Source organism: Halichoerus grypus, chromosome 1, assembly GCF_964656455.1.
Source record: "Halichoerus grypus chromosome 1, mHalGry1.hap1.1, whole genome shotgun sequence".
Classification (NCBI taxonomy): domain Eukaryota; kingdom Metazoa; phylum Chordata; class Mammalia; order Carnivora; family Phocidae; genus Halichoerus; species Halichoerus grypus.
Window position 1 is genome coordinate 24,041,502 of NC_135712.1, and position 21,842 is coordinate 24,063,343.

Consider the following 21,842-nt stretch of genomic DNA (forward strand, 5'->3'; position numbering starts at 1 on the left):
GAAACTCTCATCATGTTCTATTCCACAGACCTTCACATAGGAGCTATCTAAGGTTGAGGATGGAACAGGACAAGATAAAGCACTCCCATTTACCCCATACTGAGAACACCATTGAAGTCCTCCACAGAAAAAAGAAAGGAGTGTGGAAAAATACTCCTTCTGAGGTGTAAGTGCACTGTGAAGTTTGAAAGCTGAAGGTAGAGGGGAAATATTAAGAAAACTTCCCAAGCAACCCAGTACCCACTATAACTAAGTTCAGGACACTACTAAAGGAACTTGAAGCCAATAGTACTATAACCTTAAAAATATCCTTAGTGATAATAAAACCCAAACCCAGCTCAACTCCTGACTAGACTGGCATAATCTCCCACATAATAGAGAAAAAGAAAAGAAAAAGATATGCCCATCTCTAGTCATAAATACTGATTACCTCAATTTCTACAGTTCTACCTATGAAGGCTGGCATTTAGCCTAAATTATGAGACACACAAAAAAACCAAGTCTAATGTCAAGAGACAAAACAACCAAAAGAACCAGACTGATAGATTACATATATTTTAGAAATATTTAACTTGAAATTTAAGTAACTATGATACATATGTTATAAGATTTGGTTGATAAATTAATATGCACAAACAGGAAAATTCAGTATAACAATGAGAAATACATGAAGAATAAAACAAAATAAGTATAAATTAAAAAATACTGTAACAGAAATGAAGAAATCTCTCAAAGAAATTATTATTATTATTATTATTATTATTATTATTATTATTTTTACTAATATTAGCTCCTAGGGCTTCTGCAACAAAGTACCACAAACTAGTGGGATCAGCGCAACAGAAATTTGTCTCAGATTTTGCATAACAGAAGTAAGGTGTCATCAGGGCCATAATCCCTCCTAACTTGTGGTACTCTCAGGCATTCCTTATAAATGCATCATCACTCCAATCATCCCTCTTCATATGGCTTTCTCTGTGTCTTTGCATGTGTCTGTGCATGTCTGTCTCTGTGTCCAAATTTCCTATTTTTATAAGGATATCATTCATAGTGGATTAATAACTTCATTTTAACTCAATTACCCCTATAAAGATGCATTTCCAAATAATGTCACATCCTGGGGTGCCTGGGTGGCTCAGTTAGTTAAGTGTCTGCCTTCGGCTTAGGTCATGATCTCAGGTCCTGGAATGGAGCCCCATGTCAAGCTCCTTGCTCAGCGGGGAGTCTGCTTCCCCCTGTCCCTCTGTCCCACCCCCCTACTCATGCTCTCTCTCTCTTTTTTAAATCTTTATAAAAAAACAACAAATAATGTTATATCATAATGTATTGGGGATTAGGAGTTCAACACATCTCTTTCGAAGGGCACAATTGAACCCATAACAAGTGTCACCAATAAGCTTGACAAAGAAGAAATCTGTGGACTTGAAACCAGGTGAATATAAATTACCCAAACTGAAACAAAAAAGAAAAGAAAATGAGGACAAAAAAATTAAAAAGCATTAAGAGATGTAGAATAATATCAAATAGTGTAACAGTGAATTCCAGAAAGACATGAAAGGCAGAATAGGGCAGAAGAAAAGAGTTGAAGACATAATGGTCAAAAATTTCCCAAACATAATAAATATATGAAACTATAGATCCCAGAACCTTAGAGAACAACTACAGAGGATATAGTGTGTGTGCACATACACACACACACACACACACACACACACAAATCTAGGTATATCATAGTCTAATTGCCAAAAAATAAATGTACTGCAAAAATCTTGAAGCCATACAAAGAAAAAATACACATTGTACACACACACACACACACACACACACATACACACACGCACACACACAGATAGCTATTAGGATATACTTCTCATGAGCAACTATGCAAGTCAGAAGACAATGGAATAATATTAATGTGGTAATAGAAAAGAAAAAAGAAAAGTACCAATCCAGAATTCTATACACTGTCAGGATATCTCTTAAAAATAAATATGAAATAATGACTCCTTAAGAAAAACAAAAGCTGAAAACCCATCATCTGTGGAAGAGCACTGCAAAAAATGTTAAAGGGATTTCTTTAGGCAGAAGGAATATTATACATAAAAAAACTTATGTAAACACAAAGATATGAAGTCTCCCTAAATGCATTGTCCTTATTTTTATTTGCTTTAAATGACAATTGGCATTCTAAGGCAAAAATAGTGAGTTCATATTATTCGTAAAAGTAACATGTGATACCAGAAAATAGTAGGAGGGAGAAATTAAAAGTGTACTATTTAAGGTTTTTATACTGTCTGTGGAAAAGCATAATATTATTGGAAGTTACACTGTGATTAAATAACAATGTGTATTAATTCAACCAAAAATATAAAGAAAGATATAATTAATAAGCCATTAGTAGAGATATGATGGCATAATTTAAAAGTTTATACAACTCCAAAGCAAGCAGAAAAAAAGGGGGAAATGGAGAACTTAGAGATAAATTGAAAAAACAGCTACTAAGATTTTAGATATAAATCTAGTCATAATAGTAATTGCAATAAATTATAAATGTCCTAAAAACACTGACTCAAGGTAGATACTGAAGACATGATGAAAAAGCAAGACTCAACTATATGCTGTCCAAAGAGTCTGCCTTTAAAAATAAGGACATGGGTTAGAGGATGAAGAATGGTATCATAGAAATGCTAGAAGAAACCTAGGCTATGTATATTGATACCAAAGTTTACTTTAGAACAAAGAACATTACCAGTTATAAAGAGTGATATTACATAATGATAAAGTGATCAGTACACCAAGAAGATATATATACTTTTAAAAAGAGGTTCTATATATATGAAGCATAAACTGATAGAACTGAAAAAAAATAGAAAAATCTCACTGTTCTGTAATTGACATATCAAGTAGACCGAAAATCAGCAAGGATATAGAAAAGATGAACAACACCAAATTGACCTAATTGACATCTGTAGAACACTCCTCTCAACTATAGCAGAAAGCACATTCTTTCAAATTGATATGGGATATTCACCAAAATAAATCAGATTCTGGGTCATAAAATAAAACATGACAAATTTAAAAGAATTGAAATCACACAAAATATGCTTTCTGACAACACTAGAAGTAATTAATTATATAAAGAATTTAACAATAACTCTACCTAACCCATAAGTCAAGGAGGAAGCCACACAGAAAATTTTTAAATATTTTCAACTGAAGGAAAATGAAAACAACATAATGAATTTTATGGGATAGAGCTAAAGCAGTGCTTAAAAGAAAATGTATAATATTAAATGTTTAGATTAGCAAATAAGTGTTTCAAATCAACAATCTAAGTTTTTACCTTAAAAAAAACTAGAAAAATAAAGAGCAAATTAAAAATCAAAGCAAGAATATGGGCATAAAGAAGGAAATAATAAAGACAAGAGCAGAAATCAATGAAATTAAAAAAGAAAACCATAAAGAAGATCATTGATATCAAACTGCTTTGAAATATCAATAGAATTGGGGTGCCTGGGTGGCTCAGTCAGTTAAGTGTCTGCCTTCAGCTCAGGTCATGATCTCAGGGTCCTCGGATTAAGCCCCACATCAGGCTCCCTGCTCAGCGGGGAGTCTGTTTCTCCCTCTCTCCTGCCCCTTCCCCCTGCTCATGCTCTCTCTCTCTCAAATAAATAAATGAAATCTTTTAAAAATATATCAATAAAATGACGAACATCTAGCTATAATAATCATGAACAAGAGACATAAATTACCACTATCAGGAATGAAAGGGAAATAGCACTTTGAGCTTATACACCCTAAAATAATAACAAAGAGATGTTACAACTTTACGCCATCGATTTGACAACTTAGATAAAATGAACATATCACTTGAAAAGAAACCAACCACAAACATCCCCTCACAAAGGAATGGATTACATGAATGGTTCTGTGTCAATTAAAGGACAAGAAATTTGAAGCTAGGTTGTTTCTAGCATTGATGTCTCAGATACTCATTCATGCCATCAGAAGCACAAGATTCTTCTGTTTTTCTTCTGTCATCCCCAGAATGTTAGATTTCCTCTTCATACATATAAATTATGGTAGCAAAATGGTTGCTCCAGTTGTAATCATGGTATTTACAATGGCAGCAAGGGGGAAAAAAAAAAAAAAGCAGAAGGAAATTTAATCAGGTTATCTCTTTTATCAAAAAATTCAAAAGGTTTTCTAAAACCCCACATGCACCTAACACACTTCGCTTTATGTCCATCTGGCAAAGCAGTGTTGCAATGGCCACTGTTGGCTACAAGAAAATAGGGGGAACAGGATTCTAACTACTGGTTTAGTTCAGTTACCATCTACGTTTGCAGCTAAGCACATTGTTGCTTCAAACAAGAACAGGTATCTTATTAGCCAGAATATTGTAATGAGTCTGTGTCTGACGCATCCTTCTACTGCATCTGAGTGCTCTACCAAATTTGAAAAATGACACCTACGTAAGTTGAAAGCAAAGATTTAAAAAGTACCTTCAGTGACAGATGAAAATGGCTATTAAAACAGTATAATCAGTGCTCTAATACAATTTTATTCAATAAAAATTCTCAGCAACTTGATGTGAGGTTTCAAATTTGATTTAATTAATTTTTATTTTTAAAGTAAGGTTTCTTTTTTTGCCTGTGGGTAGAATCCATCTGTCAGGCCACAGATGAGCAAGCCAGATTGAAGAGGGACAGACTTTCATAGTGGGCAATATGTATGAAATGTGGTAATTTGCAGATTTGGATGCTTAAAAATCTGTGAATCCCTACAAGCAAGCTATGAACCCCAGCCAAAATCATGAGGAAGAAAAAAATAAAATTGTTGCATTGAAAACTCCTTTTTATATGCGGGGCTTCTGCAATGGCTCTGAACCAAGTTGCAGGATTCAGATGTGCTCTTCCTAAGCAATATTAGATAATTCATGGAATGTTCTTTATTTCTTTTTCAGCTACTGCCTATAATAACAGTATATAATGCTTGATCTTTTGTCAATATGATGATAGGTGAATATGAATAATACACAAATTAATCTAAAAGTAATATAATAATTTCAGATTAAGTGGGAGTGGAAGGGTTTGCTTCAAAACTTGGCAGGAACTCAGCAAGTGTTTCATGCTGTAGATCTTCAAAATATAAACACAAGCACAGTGTTCTTATGAATGCAAATTTTTGCTTTTTTAGCCTTTACTTTGATGATTACTAAGCAAAATCTCCATAGCAGCAGGTTTGCTATTCAAAGTTTTATAAATGATCTGAAAATAACCAAACAAACTCTAAACATACAAGCTCCATATTAAAACTATTTTTCATATATTTAAAGCATATGCTCTTCAGTCTTATATCCATATATAATCACAAAAGTATACATTCATTTTCCCATACAATGTATTTATTCTACACAATCATTTCTTAATGATTCCTCCTCTTTGGTTGTGAAACATTTCCAGTTTCTGTGTATTACATCTGTGGAAAATATGTATGTGTGTGTGTGTGTGTATATATATATGAATGTATATATGATACTATATATAATGTATACATATTTCATTTATATTAAATACACATATATTAAGCATTCCATTATCTTGCTAGACTTTGAAATAACATCATAGAACTGAAATCTATTAAAACAGTATTCACTATTTCTAAAATTATGCAATATTTATTTAGGACACATAAAAAGGAGTAAAGAATAGCGTAATGAATAATTATGAGCCAACAATGCAGCTTAAACAATGAAACTTTGCCAATGGAGTTTAAGTAACACCTCCCTGATTTATCTTACCTTTCCCTTCCTAGAAGTAACTACTGTAGTAAGTTTAGTTTCAATTATTCCTATGCATTTTATGTAGTTTTATCACACATGTATTCATCTTTAATGATGTATAGCTTTGTTTTTCATGAGTTTAAACTGTATATATCTTCTGAAACTTGTATCTTTTCTCAATGTTATATTTGTAAGAATCTTGTATGGTAATACATGGAATGAATGCACTATTATATTTAGGGGGTAGAAGTCTATACCAGTGATGGACATTTAGATTTTAACCAATTCTTCACTAATACAAGAGATTGTATTATAAATACTCAAAAATATCCTGTGCACATGTATAAAAAGGAACTGTAGTTTATAAACTTAAGAATGGAATGTATGAGTTTTCTCTGATTTTTAATGAAATGCTTTTATCTTTTCCCCTTTATTTACAACTCTAACCATAAATTGTCTGGTAGACAGCATTTAGTAGACTAAGAAAGCTCCTTTCTAATCTTTTTTTTTTTTTTTTAAGATTTATTTATTTAATTTAGAGAGAGAAAGAGAGTGCATGAGAGTGAGCAGTGAAAGAAAAGGAAAGCAAAAACCAAAATAATAGTGGCTTGATGACATTGGTTTTAACTCTCTTATACGAAACTGAAGTCCAGTTAGTAGTCCAGGACTAGTGTATCGCTTCTACTTCAAAAAAGTATCACACTCATCATGTATCTCCACTGTACAAAACCCTTAAATCTCAGGATTAAACGTGGAGACCTATACATTCCAGGTGTGCAGAATGGAGGAGTGGAAGATAAAAAATGAGATGTCTTTGTAATGACGTTTTCCAAAAAGTACACACACAACTTCTGCTTATACCTAGTTTCATTGCATTTAGTAGTACCATACCTAATTTCAGTGACCTGCAGAATTTTGCTCTTTATTCATAGTAGCCAATTTCTTTTCTTTTTTTTTTATGTTCAGTTAGCCAACATATGAAATTTCTGATACAATTTACAATTCTATCAATGAGAGCAAAGGGAAAAACCTTCTATAGGGATATGTATTCATTGACATGCAAATTTTAATTTCTTCTCTTTGTTGCTGTTGTTTTATACTCTATGTTATCATTTCAAATGTTCCAAAGTGGTTCTCTTTATTTACACTGCTAGTTTGGGAAGAATTTTCAGTTCTCTTTGAGTCTGCCTTTCCTACGTTTTTAACTCAACCGTGTCTGGAACTCTAAAGAGTATTTGCTTGTTTCTCCTTGGTTAATTTCTCACCCAGAGATTTTCTGGTCCATGCATTTTTTGAAAATTCAACCCACCACCCTATCTCAAAAAGCCTATAGAAGGGAAATATTTTACCCCAGGGTGAATCATACATTTCTTAGTGCCCTCTTTTTGTTCATGAACAGATTTTTCAAGTCTGCATTTCTACTGATTGACATGCTGAAAGATGAGGTGGGAAATTATTTCGTATATATGTATTTTATATGTATATATGCATTTTCTAATACTGTAATAAATACGTATTGATTTTTAATCTATGTTGTTTATTATTACTTTAGATATAAACTTACAGGTTTTTCAAACTACCCTATAAAATTCTCTATAAGTTACTAATTCATCTTAATCCTCATTTCATTTTGTCCTTCATTATTTTGTGGGAAGATAACAGTTTTTTAAAGTTAACATGGAAACATAAATTTATGAGAATAAGCAGAAAAGTTAGGAATAGTAAGAGTAATGTGGGGATCTTTTCAGTGAGATAAAAACACAAGAAATTAAGTAGCTAAAATAATATGAAGCTAAACACTTCAGCTATAAATTATATTTCCTTGCTTTAGAATCTAATAAAATTTAAGGTAAAATATTAAGCGTTTATCAAAATAAATATGTTAACTATTAAAATTCTCAATATGTTCAGAATATACCAATTAAAATGGCATTATAAAACTTTGTTAGATGAGCAAGTAATTTCTATTATTTAGCTGAAATCTGTATATATAATAAACGATAATAGTCAAATTACATCTGGCTTACTACTATTGATCAGCAGCATCTATGTCATAAATATGTGACTGTTAGCAAGCTCTCTACTATAGACCCCAACAGTTAAAACCAGAAATAGACAAGACTTAACTCATGCTCTAACTAAAACCCACTATGCTAATGTTTTATCATACATTCTTGCGGCATTGATGAAGGTGTTTGCAAAGGCTCAAACATCCCAACTGTCAGATCAGAAAAGCCCTTGCCCCTGCTTGCCTTTCTTCTGACTATCCTCCGTTATCTACTTAAAAAAAAGAAAAAAAGTTAACCAAAAATAATACAAGAGTACCTCACAATTTTTTTTATTGTCATTTGGATTATCTTAAGTTTTTGCCTGTGACAATTATGTACCATATAAATACACTCAAATGACTTTTTTCTTTATAAGGTTTGTGCTCAAATCTGAGAATAAGTGCTAATTATAAGAATCATATATTTGGATGATTGAGTTGATTTGTTGGCTCATTTGTAGAAATGTTCTGAAATCATTAAGCATTGAGTTCATTATTAAATTCACATTGCATACAATAAAGAATTTCTATAAATAAGATGAAAGAATCTGAAGGAAGAAATGAGAAAATCCAATGGAGTAAGAGGCCACAGTAGGGCATGTGTAAGGGCCAGGAGCAGAGCATCCTAAAATGGGCCACTTTGGTACGAACATTATTTTGAGTTAAATGTAGTCAAAACCCAGCACATTCGGAAAAAGCTCTTTACCTCCCCTCAATGGCCTGCTTGTACCAGGATGAAAGCTATTCACAGAGAGTCTTCTTTATCTAAGAAACTTATCCACAACTTATCCACAATAATAGAGCAACTTTTGTTTTCCAAACATCTCCTTTCACCTTCCTGCTAATGGTCTTTCTCTCCTTTGTATCCTCAGACCTTTATTCCTCCCCTTATCTCAAATAAGCATCTTGACTGTCTTTGGAATTTCCATGAGTGTGGATTCCCCATGTAAGCTATTAAATTTGATTTTCTCCCGTTAATCTGTCTCATGTCAATTTGATTCTTAGTACAACTAGAAGGAACTTGAAGGACAGAGGAAATTCGTCCTCCTTAAACATATTAAAATTGTCCCCAAGAAAGTCTGCTTTCTTCAAGGTTGTCATTATCTTTTGGATAAATGTCACTGAGAATGGAATTATTAACCCTCTTTGAGGGGAAAACTAAGCCAAATCAAACCAAACCAAACCCAACCAAACCAAAACAGCTACATAGGTTTAGGTATCGCCCCAGAAAAAAAAAAGTATAATGTTTGATATACAAATCAGTAATAAAATGATTTAGTATTATTCATGGAAAAAGCTCATGTTTGTTTTTAGTTTTTCTGTGAACATTGAGAAGACTGGTGAACAATATTAGTAAATAAAATAGTCTCTTCGTAATAGAAACCAGCCAATATAAAAGATAATATATCACGGGGTGCCTGGGTGGCTCAGTCTATTAAGCATCTGCTTCTTGGTTTCAGCTCAAGTCATGAGATTAAGCATCTGCTTCTTGGTTTCAGCTCAAGTCATGACCTTGGGGTCATGGGATGGAGCCCTTCATGCCCCCCTCCCCACTCAGTGGGGAATCTGCTAAGGTTCTCTCTCTCCCTCTGCCTCTCCTCCACTCTTGCATACTCTCTCTCTCTAAAATAAATAAATCCTAAAAAAAAAATCACATATTATCTATAAATCTATAGATATAGGCATAGTATAGATATGTATATATTATATAACATATTATATATTATGTTGTATATAATTATATATTATTAATTAGCATATATTTGAAAGTACTTGCTTACATACTCAGATTTGTAGTAAAAACTTAAGTGGACAGTCAGTAAGCTTTACTGTTACTAAATTCTACTCTATGGAAACTCCCAATGGCATTGTGAAAATCATCCCAGAACTAGTTTAGCATGAATATATGTAAATCTAACTTATATTTTGCACTATATGCAATTAAAGTGGAATTGGTCCCAGGGCTAATATTATACCATTGTTTTTATTTTCTGCCTAAAATTTTATAGCATAACTTCTAGCTATATTATGTCCTTGTGCATAAAGGGTATAAATACCTAATTTTTTTTCTTATTATTTGACATTCATTCTACTATTGAAGGGGAACAAATTAGGGCAACCCAAAACATGTGGCTTTGCCATGTAGATTATTTTGAGCTAAAGGCAATTAAGACTCAGTAGTCTCAGGAAAAGCTCTTACTTCTCCCTTAACCATCTAAAATAATTTAGATAGGGGGCCTGACCTAGAAAGAGAGCTATTACCAGAGATAATTTTTTTTATCTGAAAGGCTTACCTGCATGGCATGGCAAACATCTAATTACCAAACAGGTGCTCTATTTCTTTTCCTGTGAATCACCCTTCTCCCCTTTGAAGCCCCAGACCTGTCTCCCATTGCTTAGCTCAAAATGGCATGTAAGACTCAATTGCCTGACTACCTCTGGGTCTCCTGCACATTCAAAATTAAATTTGCTTTTCTCTTGTTAATCTGTTTTCTGTCAGCTGAATTATTATACCAGCCAAAGAAACTAGAAGGGAAGAAATGAAAAATTTTCTGCCTCTACACTGCATTACTTGTGAATATTCCTATTTTTTACATTATTTTGTTGTCTAATTTTGCCATCTAATTGTAGCAGAACTAAGGGCATTTTGAAGACCCCCCCCTTCTCTTCTGCTTTGAATTGTTTAAAAGTAAGGTAATCTATACATAAGAAACCCTGACTTACCGCTCAAAGCAAATCATGTTAACATTCTGTCACGTAACTCTCAAACACAATCTAAAGGGTAAACTGTAACCAAGATAATCATCAATATTGTTTATAGGGAACTTAAAGGAAACTTAAACTGATGCCAACCCAAAAACTCATGACAATCAAGTGACTACAACTGGGGACTTGCTCAAGACAGACAGATAACCAGGACTGGAGCCTACAAGTTCCTCTGAAGAGTTATAATTAGCCTTTGACTTTATCTGCTTAAACTTTGAGACTTGTTTCCCCTTCCTTTCCTCTTTAAAATCCTCTGTCCACACCGAAGTGGTAAGACAGTTATTTGGGACCTTAGTCCACCACCTTCTTTGCTAGCCAGCTTTCTCAAATAAAGTCATATATTCCTTGCTTCAAGAACTTGTCATTTGACTTGTTGGAGCAGATTGAACTTGGGCTCAGGAACATCTTGTTTTGAATTATGATTATCTTATGCATATATTTTAATTTTTTTCTTTAGAATATTTAGCTAAGTTTTCCTCCAATAGGCAAGCAGTACTTTTTTTTTTTTTTTTTCCTCTCGGAGATGATAGTAAAGCTTAGAAACCCACTTTCAGATTGTGTCTGGTAATAATTTATCAACTGTCATGGTCTAACACACCCTAGTAATTTCTGCAGGTGTCTGGGGACCTGTTTGGGCATCTATTATAAGGGATGAAATGCCAATAACCAGGTGTTCTTCTGTCACCGTGGTTACTGTCACTCCCAAGAGTCTCACAGTCTCCATTACACTACAGAGGTTAATGCAAGCTCGAGATAACAGTCCCTGCCAAATTTCACATCGACTGGGCTTATTTTCCATAGAATTGATTAAATTTTAGATAAAACAAGAAAGACTTCCTGGTTATTAAAATTATTCAAAAAGAGAAAGAAATAGAGAGTGAGGTTTTAAGAATCTTTTTTAATTAGAGTACTATTAGAATCATTTAAAAAATAGCTTCCTGCTTTTCTCTTCTCTCTGCCATCCAGAACTTTGCTTCAACGGGACTTCCATCTAAGATGCTAGAGATGGCAAAAACAGTATCATTATTCTTACTGTTGATCTATTAGTATAATCTCAATGCATTTTTTTCATCATCACACAAAATTGGAAATATTTTATTCAATAGTGTGAAGTTATAACAGCCCCGTAAACTACTTCTGGAAGTTGGTAATTACATTCTGTAAGGTAACCTTTAAGTTTAACTTTTTTTTTTTTTTTAAGATTTTATTATTTATTTGAGAGAGAGAGAGGGATAGAGCACAAGCAGGGGGAGCAGCAGAGAGAGAGGGAGAAGCAGGCTCCCCGCCGAGCAGGGAGCCCGATGCAGGGCTCGATCCCAGGACCCTGGGATCATGACCTGAGCCGAAGGCAGACGCTTAACCGACTGAGCCACCCAGGCGCCCCTAAGTTTAACATTTTAAAATAAGGTCACAGCAAGCCATAAACATATTTTAGTTTTACTTAATAAAACAGTCCCCTACTAAAAATAGTATTTTTACTATTGCCACTAATTAACCTTGGATAGTTACATTTTCAACTCCTTCACACAGAAGGGTAGAAAATCATTTCATATCCTTCTAATGCACTATATCGTTTAATTTCATAATTTTATACTAACAGGGGCTCAAATAAAAATTAATTTACTAAATCAACGTCTTTCTGTACTTTTATAACACAGTTTAAAGGAGGTATATTTGCAATGTGTAGGCGTTGATTCTTGGAAAGAATCTTGATTGCATATGCTTAGTTTAGAAACTTCCTGCAGACGCAAATACTATATGCTACCTGACAGAAGTCAGAGCTATAGAATACACGAGAAAGAAGAAATTGGAAGGATTAAGGGTTTCTTAGGAATAACAGTTTCACAAAAGGCCTCCAAATCTCTAATTACCACTGAATCCATTGCTTTGTAACTATTGTTGAACTATCTTGTTTTGACTGCTTGAGAACAAAAGCTTCTTTCGTTTTCTTTGCTTCTGGTTCTATGAGTAATGAGGGTAGCACTGAGCCACCTGCAGAGCAGGAGATGGTTAAATGAATTCTAAAAGGCAAGGGGAGAGAAGAAAATAGACGAATGGTGCAAAAATATTTAACTATTGATTGAATGCATCTCAAATATTTACTCAGAACATGCATTTGAAATTCCTCATTAATTTGAATGAAATTATTTGCTATTTAGTATAATCCTAGTAGATTCTGGGTCTTCCCCAAAATATCTGATAAAAAGAGAAAAGGTGAAAAAAGAGATAAAGAAAAATATGGACCTTCTGTACAGTCGATGCAGAAAAATATGTAATATGGTCAGATTATCCTAGTGAATGTGAACATCCCCTGACTTTAATATTAATTTGTATTGCTGAGTAAAAGTTCTGAAATAGGCATTTTAATTGTCAGAAAATTTTAATATTAAAGTATGATATGTTTTCTGGGCGCCTGGGTGGCTCAGATGGTTAAGCGTCTGCCTTCGGCTCAGGTCATGATCTCAGGGTCCCGGGATCGAGTCCCGCATCGGGTTCCCTGCTCAGTGCAGAGCCTGCTTCTCCCTCTCCCTCTGCCACTCCCTCTGCTTGTGCTCTTCTGTCTATCTCTCTGTCAAATAAATAAATAAAATCTTTAAAAAAAAAAAGTATGATATGTTTTCTAAATGAATTATCCATTCAGAGTAAAAATTAGGTACTTTTTTTTCCACATACTTTTTTTTTTTTTTTAAGTTTCGTGTTGAATAAGTCTGAATACATTTATTCATGGAATAATTTTTTCCTTATCCCCTCTTTATTCCAATGCAACTTCTTTTTCTTGAGACTCTGATGCCAGGAACTAACTTAAAATGGGAAAACTATTAGATAAATATTATTAAAATATATAGTTTCAATATCAAAATATCCTTTATTACTAAACAAGATGCATGTGATATGTATGTTTTACCATTTTTAAAGGGATTAACATTTAAAGTGATTTAGTGAAAGAAATTTGATTTGAAGGAAAAAAATTATTTGTTGACATATATTGTTATCCTTTAACTTTCTCCTGAATGTTTTCAAAACCATTGGAATTTGCAATTAAGGTTTATCACCTTCCAACTTATATTATTTTCAGAATCTCTTCTGGTGTGGAGAAGTTTTTTCATATGTAAAGTGGATATTATATATATTCCTCCAAAAACCAAGACATGAGTGGAGGTCTGTAGCATCTACTATTTAAAAAAATTTTTAAATAGATTTTTTATAATTTTAATCAAATTCATCAAATTCATGACATAAATTTAACTATTTTAAAGTCCATCTTAAAGTGAGCAAGTCAGTGACATTCAGCATATTCACAGTGTTGTACAATCACAACCTCTATCTATTCCAAAATATATTAATCACCCCTCTTAAAAAATCCTGTATCTAGTAAGCAGTTACTTCCCATTCTCCCATCTCCCAGCTACTAGCGAACACCAATCTGCTTTCTGTTTCTACAGATTTACCTATTCTAGATATTTCATATAAATGGAATCATACAATACACAGCCTTTTCTTTCTGGTTTCTTTCACTTGGCATAATTTTTTTTTTGAGGTTCATCCGCAGTATTGCATGCATCAGCACTTCATTCCTTTATACGGCTTAATAATATTCCATTGTATGCACATACAATAATTTGATATCTGTTCAGCTAGACATCTGGGTTGCTTCCACCTTTTGGGATACTGTGTAGTGCTGCTTTGAATATGTATGCATGTGGACTCTTTTGGGTACCTGTTTTCAATGCTGGGGGTAAATATCTAGGAGTTAAATTGTGGGATATATGGCAATTCTATCTTTGAATATATTTGAGACACTGCTAAACTGTTTTCCATAGCAGCTAAATCATTTTACATCCCTACCAGCAATATATGAGGGTTTCCATTTCTCTACATATTCATCAACACTTTTTTTCCCTTCTTTCCTTCCTTCTCTTCCTTTCTTCCTTCCCTCCTTTTCTCCCATCCTCTCTTCCTTCCTCCCTCTTTTTCTTTTTCTTTCTCTTTTGGTTGCAGCCATGCTAGTTGGTGAAAAAAGGTATCTTGTGGTTTTTATTTGTATTTTCCTAATGAGTAATGATATTAAGCATTTTTTCATGTTGTAGAACCTAACTGAAATGGAGTTATCTATGTCAAGGGCCAAATAGAAACAGTGAGTACAGGTGCATAATGAAAATTTCATCTAATCTTTATAGGAATTTATAGCTCTTCTCAGAGATCAGCAGAGGATACCAGCCAATCCCCAAATGCCTAGTCTGTTCATGCCATCTCTAGACTTCCTTGTTCCTCTGACTCAACTACTCTGATCCAAATAAGAAAGAAGACTAATAGACAACTAACCCAAAGCCAAATAATTTAGTATTTATCCCATAAAAGTCCTTTAGTCTGTAAGCAACCCAGACCTCACTGCTCTCATATCCTTGAGTTTCCTGGATTGTAGGTTGAAAGCCTTGCAATAAACCCATTTTTCTACTCTGTTTTATTCAGTAGTCAGTATGTTTTTTGATCATGTACTCATTAGTCATTTGTATATCTTCTTTGGAAAAATGTCTGTATACAACTTTCTTCCATTTTTTAATTGGGTTGTTTTATTGTCTTTGAGATGTAAGCCTATATCCTTTGTCATGAGTGGTTTCTGAAGGCACTTCTCTTCCAGCTTGGCTATAGCTAGGGTTTTGACAGTTTCTTGAATTCTGAGAGGCAGAGGGGGAGGGGAGGCAGGTAGGGGCTAGGAAGCAGGAGGGGGAAATGAAGGAAAATATCTCTCAATTTTTGTGGATTTGGCTCTCTGATGACACAACCTTTCATCAGGCCAATTAAAACTCTGCCTTAGCCTTCACATCCTGCTTGCCCTGTGTCTAAAGAGGGCAAATTTAGGAGAAGAGGAGGAGAAAATTTAGAGTATTTGAAGGTCTTTTCTGAGAATGTGTCCTAACTTAGGCATGCATATGATTTTTAAAATTCATATGCATGTACAGTTTTTAGAGTGTCCTCATTTCCCAAAGAAACTCTTGTTGCAGCTTTTCCTCCCAGGCATTTGGCACTCTGTCATTTGCTTCCATTGTAATCTTTTGCCCCAAGTGGCTATGGTTTTTCATTTGCTTTACAGTGTTTTTGAGGCAATCCCACAGATTTTCAGACTTGAGTGAGTTCTGAGTCAGACTAAACAAAGACAAATTCCTTGCCTCAACACTTCAGACAGAGGCAGCCCCCAGGGAAGTTAGAACAGACAAAACAATTCTTTGAAAATAAGCTCTGCTCTGTGCCTTCTGGAGCCAGAGCTCAGAGACCCATTCAGGGACACAGGCTGCCATCTTCAAGTTTGCTGCTGAGCTGGAAAGAAGGTATGAAAAGGGCAAGTGAAAAGCCAAAAAGCATTACCACCATTTTAAAGTTGTCTTTTTCTTGAGTCAGCATTTGCTTGGTGTCTGTAAACCTTTCACTCTTTTCCAGAATTCCGACAAAACTGATGACAGTTTCAATGTTTTTGTGGAGCGTTGGTCCTTTGGAGCTATCTATTACACCATTTTCATGGACATCACTCACTCATTTGTTTTTAAATCATAGAATTTCCTTTTAAGTATAATCTTTATATACTTTCTACTGACTGATTGTGAAGACCACATGCAGTTTCTACTTCTCCCCTTGGAGGCCAGGAAGATACTCTCAATGGGACAGTAAAAATGTCTTCAGCATCCCAGATAACTCATTTCAAATTTCCTCCAATATATCAGGAGTTAACATTTTGAAAGCACGGTTAAGCCATACACAAGCAAACACATGCTTTTTATTATTCTGTACTCAAAATGAAACTAACCTATTTCTTTCCAAACACTGTAGTTTCTGTAGTCCTATTGTCTCATGAGCACATTGTGCTCTAAGTTTAGTCCCCCAAAAATTGACATATTAAAAAAAAACCTAGGAAAAGAGAGCTGCTTTAACTTAATAAAAGCCCAGGCATGGAAACTCTCTACATTTTTGTAATGACTCTGAGTATGCAGAATATTGAGGCATTTGAGATGAATGTAAAATTCTGTCTTTGATATACACAAGCTGACATGCAAGGCAGGCATCCAGGGTATCCTGCCGGGTAGGGGATGAGGTGTTGCACTGCAAGAAAGCAGTCTAAATATGAGAGCTCAGTTTTTGAAAATTATTCATGAACAGATAGAAGATGAAATCACGAGAGGAGAAATCCCTCAGCAGAGAGGATATAGTGACAAAGTGAATCGAACCCAGGTATAGGGTATTTTTTCATTAGAATAAGTGGAAAAGGAAAACACTGAAGATGTAAATTGGAGGAAAATAGATTACAAATGTTTAAGCTTCCTTGTGTAATTCTTAATAGGGAAATTTTAATCCTGAATTTCAAAAACATGCATATAAATTAATCCATATAGATGTTTGGATAAACTAAGTGTAAGTACAGTTTTATTTCCTTCTCTACTAGCTTTCTTTTGTAGCCTGTACTCTCAGACAACCAAAAAGAAGGCATAATGTGAATGACACCAATATTTGTATCTATACATCAAGTCAAGTATATTTCTCTTCTCTCCCTCTGATGATTCCTTAAGAAAAAAGAAGAGTACCATAGTGCACAGAGGTAGAAGGAAAGGGAATAATTGTTGTTACAGAGACTTTGACACATTTGGAAAATGAGAGGCAGATGGAAACTTATGGCTACATCAAAGATAGTGGAGGGAGTCACAGTCCAATGCACACACAGGAAAAGGCTGCAGTAACACTGTTTGCCCCAGCAGGAGCCTAGATAAGCAGTAGCCTAGGAACAGAGAGGATGGAGAGATGGAATGAACAGCAGAGAAAGGTATTAACTGACAGTTATGCCAATGGCTGAGATTTGTGCCAATCATTCTTCTTACCTTTTAACTTCACCCACATGTTGTTTAGAATCATTTGCCGTATGGCCTTGGCTCCCAGAACAAGTCTTTAAAAAAGTGGAATGATCTGCCTAGAAATCCTACTATAGTTTTAATCAGGCCAAGATAAATTCATCATCTGCATTTTACTAATTTTAGGTTGATCTTAGGAGTCATCATTGTAAACATGGCTCTAATATTAGGCTTGCTACTGGAAACACTGTTCCTACAAACAAAATGCCACACTGCCAGTCCAGCTCAGAAGAGACAGCTATTATGAAATAATATACATATTTATATTTATATTTATGTATGTATGTATGTATGTATTTTCCCAATAAACCTATAACTGTTTAGAAAATATTTAGAAAGCGGTTAAGAGAACCCTGTCCCAGAAATTCTAATCTAATAGGTCTGGCATAGTGTCATGTAATTCATTAAAAACTCCCTGATGAATGATTTTAATGAACAGCCAGAGTGAAGAACAATATCTATACTCATGAAGAGATAACTAATAATCACTAGGTATAGTACATACTTCAAAGATTTTTAGAACATAAAGAATGTGTGTGTGTGTATATATATATATATATATATATACACATATATATATATGATTTTCATTAAACTGGTATCATAGAGTCTTTATCAATAGTAAGTGCTAGAAAACAATGGAAAATATTACAAGGAGAAATGAAATGGAATATAGATTTGATACTCAGTAAAATGCGAATCAAATATAAGGTCAGACAAAATAAATATTAAGATAAGCAAATACTTCACATAGACCTACCCATATGATCTCATTTTACATTAATTATCATTTTTAAAGTCCTAACTCCAAATACAGTCACATTCTGAGATACTGGGGGGTTAGGACTTCAACAAATGAATTTTAGTGGGGTGTAATTCAGCCCATAATACTACAGTAACATACCTTAGCTATTCCACTGTCTCCATTAATATTACTCTACTTTTCAAGGAGTCTCTGGTCCCAACAGATGGCTTAATTGTTCATTACTGAACTTCATAAAAGACCCATCAAGTCTCTAATGGAAAGCATCAACAAACAGTTTGTGTCCTAAGATTCCTTGAGCCCCCTGCCTCAAAATCCTCACCTTGTTTTTTCCATCAATCCAGAACTAAACATATCACGATTCTTACCCAATCCTAATCAAGCCTACCAGCACTGAAAGTCTTGCTTTGAACAAAACCTCTAATTGTCTATAAAATCTGATTTTGCAACCTCACTCCAAGACACTTCCCAAGCTCATGGTTCTCTTTGGCCCTGGTGATCAATAAAGTTGGTTTTCTCTTATCAACAAGTTGTGCTGTTGATATTTGGGGATTGCAGGGGAGGAAAAATATGACCTTTTCTTCTACCTTCTTCCTAGGTTCTCTGACTGGGACTTTGCACATTAGATTGAAAAAAGATAGATGAACAAGAGGAGAACTAACAGAGTTTGTTAATGTGTGCAGACATGTCAGTGATGAGTAACTCAAAAGAGTCGTTTGAACTTGAATTTATATAACATCTTAAAGAAAGAAAAATACATTTGTAGAGAAGTGACAGGCACAGGAAAAGGGGTTTAGGCTTTTAGGGTGCAGTCAGTTGTGGGAAGGTAAATATATGGGGACACAAATGGAGTAAGGTTGGTTTGTGCAGCTTGATCTCAGCACCTACTTTCCATCTTCTTCATGGCCACAAAACTTCCCTAAGAGAGATTTATGGCAGTCCTCATTTCTTAGAAGTTTCTCCTTGTAGTGAGATCAGGGAAGCTCTGGGAAGATTTCTGTCTGCTTCTTGTTGATTCTCATTTGCCTCTAGCTCAAAATAATGTTCATGCCAAAATGGCATATTTTCGGGGATGGCATATTCCAAATCCCCCCAGGATCCAACATTCTACAACTTGCAATAGGATTGTCTTATACACGTGGTATAAGACACTCAGTGTATTTATTAATAAAAATGGAATCATAAATATCTTTTATAAAAGTGGAAAAAGACTATTGTATACTTGAGATAAAACAATATCAAAGTCATGTTCCAATTATGATGCAATTTGCGGCATAAATTCAAAAGCAATTATGTACTATGTAAAGAGAGCCATTTTGCCTTGATGTTTCTAACATTCTCATTCAAATTGACAGGTTTAATGACTTCTAATATATATCATCCATTATTTCCCATGAATCATCTTGGTGGATAAAATTTATATAATCATAAGTTTACAAACACTCTGCATTGAATTTTAACTTTTAGAATCAACTTACAGACATTTGTGAGGGAAATAAATTTTACCAGCAAAGAGAGTCTTCCATACCAATATAGAAAGGAGAGAACACAATTTATTATTGAGGAGACAATCTGACTCCATGCTTGTAGGTAGTCACTGAAAGACAATAAAGTCCAGACAAAATCTCATGCAAGTTTACATATACCAACATAGAAGGAAAAATCAATCAAACTTGTTTTATCTCCTTGAGAGACACATATTTTACCTGTTACAAAGTGTCCTGTAAAACTCAGGAGGGATTCCTAAATTAATTTCAGAGTATGTGTTTATAGCTCCAACAGTCAGAAGACCTGAGATCTTGCAGTGCAAGATATAAAAACTGAACCTATTATTGAGTCTTTCATATTTCAAGGAACATCCTGGTAATGGGGGAGTGGGTAACTGCCTCACCTTTGTTATACAGAAAATTTCATTTTATTTACTCTTTTTTTTTAAAGATTTTATTCATTTATTTGGGAGAGAGAGAGAACCTGTGCGTGAGCATGAGTGTGGGGGAGGGGCAGAGGCAAGGAGAAGCAGGCTCCATCCCAGGACCCCGGTACCAGGACCTGAGCGGAAGGCAGACAGCTAACCAACAGAGCCACCCAGGCATCCCTCATTTTATTTACTCTTAATCAACTCATCAAAACTTTCAAAATGTGTTATAGACTTTGACAACCTATAGGAAATAAAATCATCATTGCTAGAAGTTGGAAGCTAAAACTATTTGGAAATAGATGAGAGTGTAGGAGCACTTTTCTCTCTCTCTCTCTTTTTAACATACAAGGAGACTGTCTAAAATTTATGGATTAAGAAATATAAAGCTATCAAAAATATGTGGTATATTTGGGAGATAGGTTAAGTAAGACCATTTCCCATAAAGTTATTTGAGTGGATATTTTTCAAGTTTGATAAAGTAAGATATAAGGATATTGTCAAGATTGCAGAGATGACTACCAACAGAATTAAGAAGAAAGATTAATATGAGTATGCATCTGATAGTGGGGCTAGATAAACTGGATAATTAGACCTCACTGAGCATACTTACGCAGGAGGACTTGTTAAGGCAAAAGATACAGTACAACATGAGAAAAAGCACAGAAAAGCCCGGGGCTCCAGAGAAGCTCCTGGAAGAGCTCCTCAAGGTCCTTTCTTTAGTTATGCAGAATTCGTTTTGTCTCTGGAGAAGAACAACTGATATATGTGTAAAGAATCTTGGTTGTGGGAGATGTCCCACCAAGTTTCCTGTTAGGACGTTCATACCCCTAGTTATGGGGCCAAACCAGATTCTGAACAGCTATATCAGGTGTGAGTTGCCAATAAGCAAGACCGTCCTGGGTGCCACAAGTTGTCAATATTAAACAGCTCATTATATATCATTAGTTACCAGACTTGTTCTTACCCTAGCCAAAAGTCAAAACCAAACGTTGTGGCTTAACAAGATAAATAAGCAAAGAGCTGTTCTTGTCCAGTTGTAAAGTAATTCTATGTTACACAAGGATAATATAAGAAGTAAGTGAAAGACTCCTTCCAATTTTTATTTACCTGTTTAAATTTGACAAATAACAGTGCTCAAACATTAATATTTGAAAGATATGCATACCATCTGGTAAAGCATATGCTAGCTTCTTTTTGCTTTTACACTTCAATAAGTACAAAAGATCTAACAGAACTCCATTTAAGTTATGCTGACCAATAAAATCCATATATAAATATATGAAATTTCCATTAATTTTTGTCATTGAAGCTATTTTTACTGTTGTCATAATGACACAATATCAAGTTAGTTGTCACAGGACATTTGATTTCTATTGCTTGCTCTTTGAGGATAAAAATGAAAATTTAAAAATCAATAGACATCTGATTTAGTTTTTCAATATACCCAAAATAGTAGAAATAATTGTATACATGTTCAAGTGGAAATTTATAAATTCCATTTTGTGCAAAGTTCAACAATCATGAAATGCATAAATATAGTTCCAATTTACTTAGTGAGGTATAATTCTAAATTTGTATAAAATTTCATTAATAAAATTGAATCAGTGGCAGCTGAACTCTTTTGGTAAGAAAAATTTATCCTTCTACTTTTTATATAGGGAACTAAACTA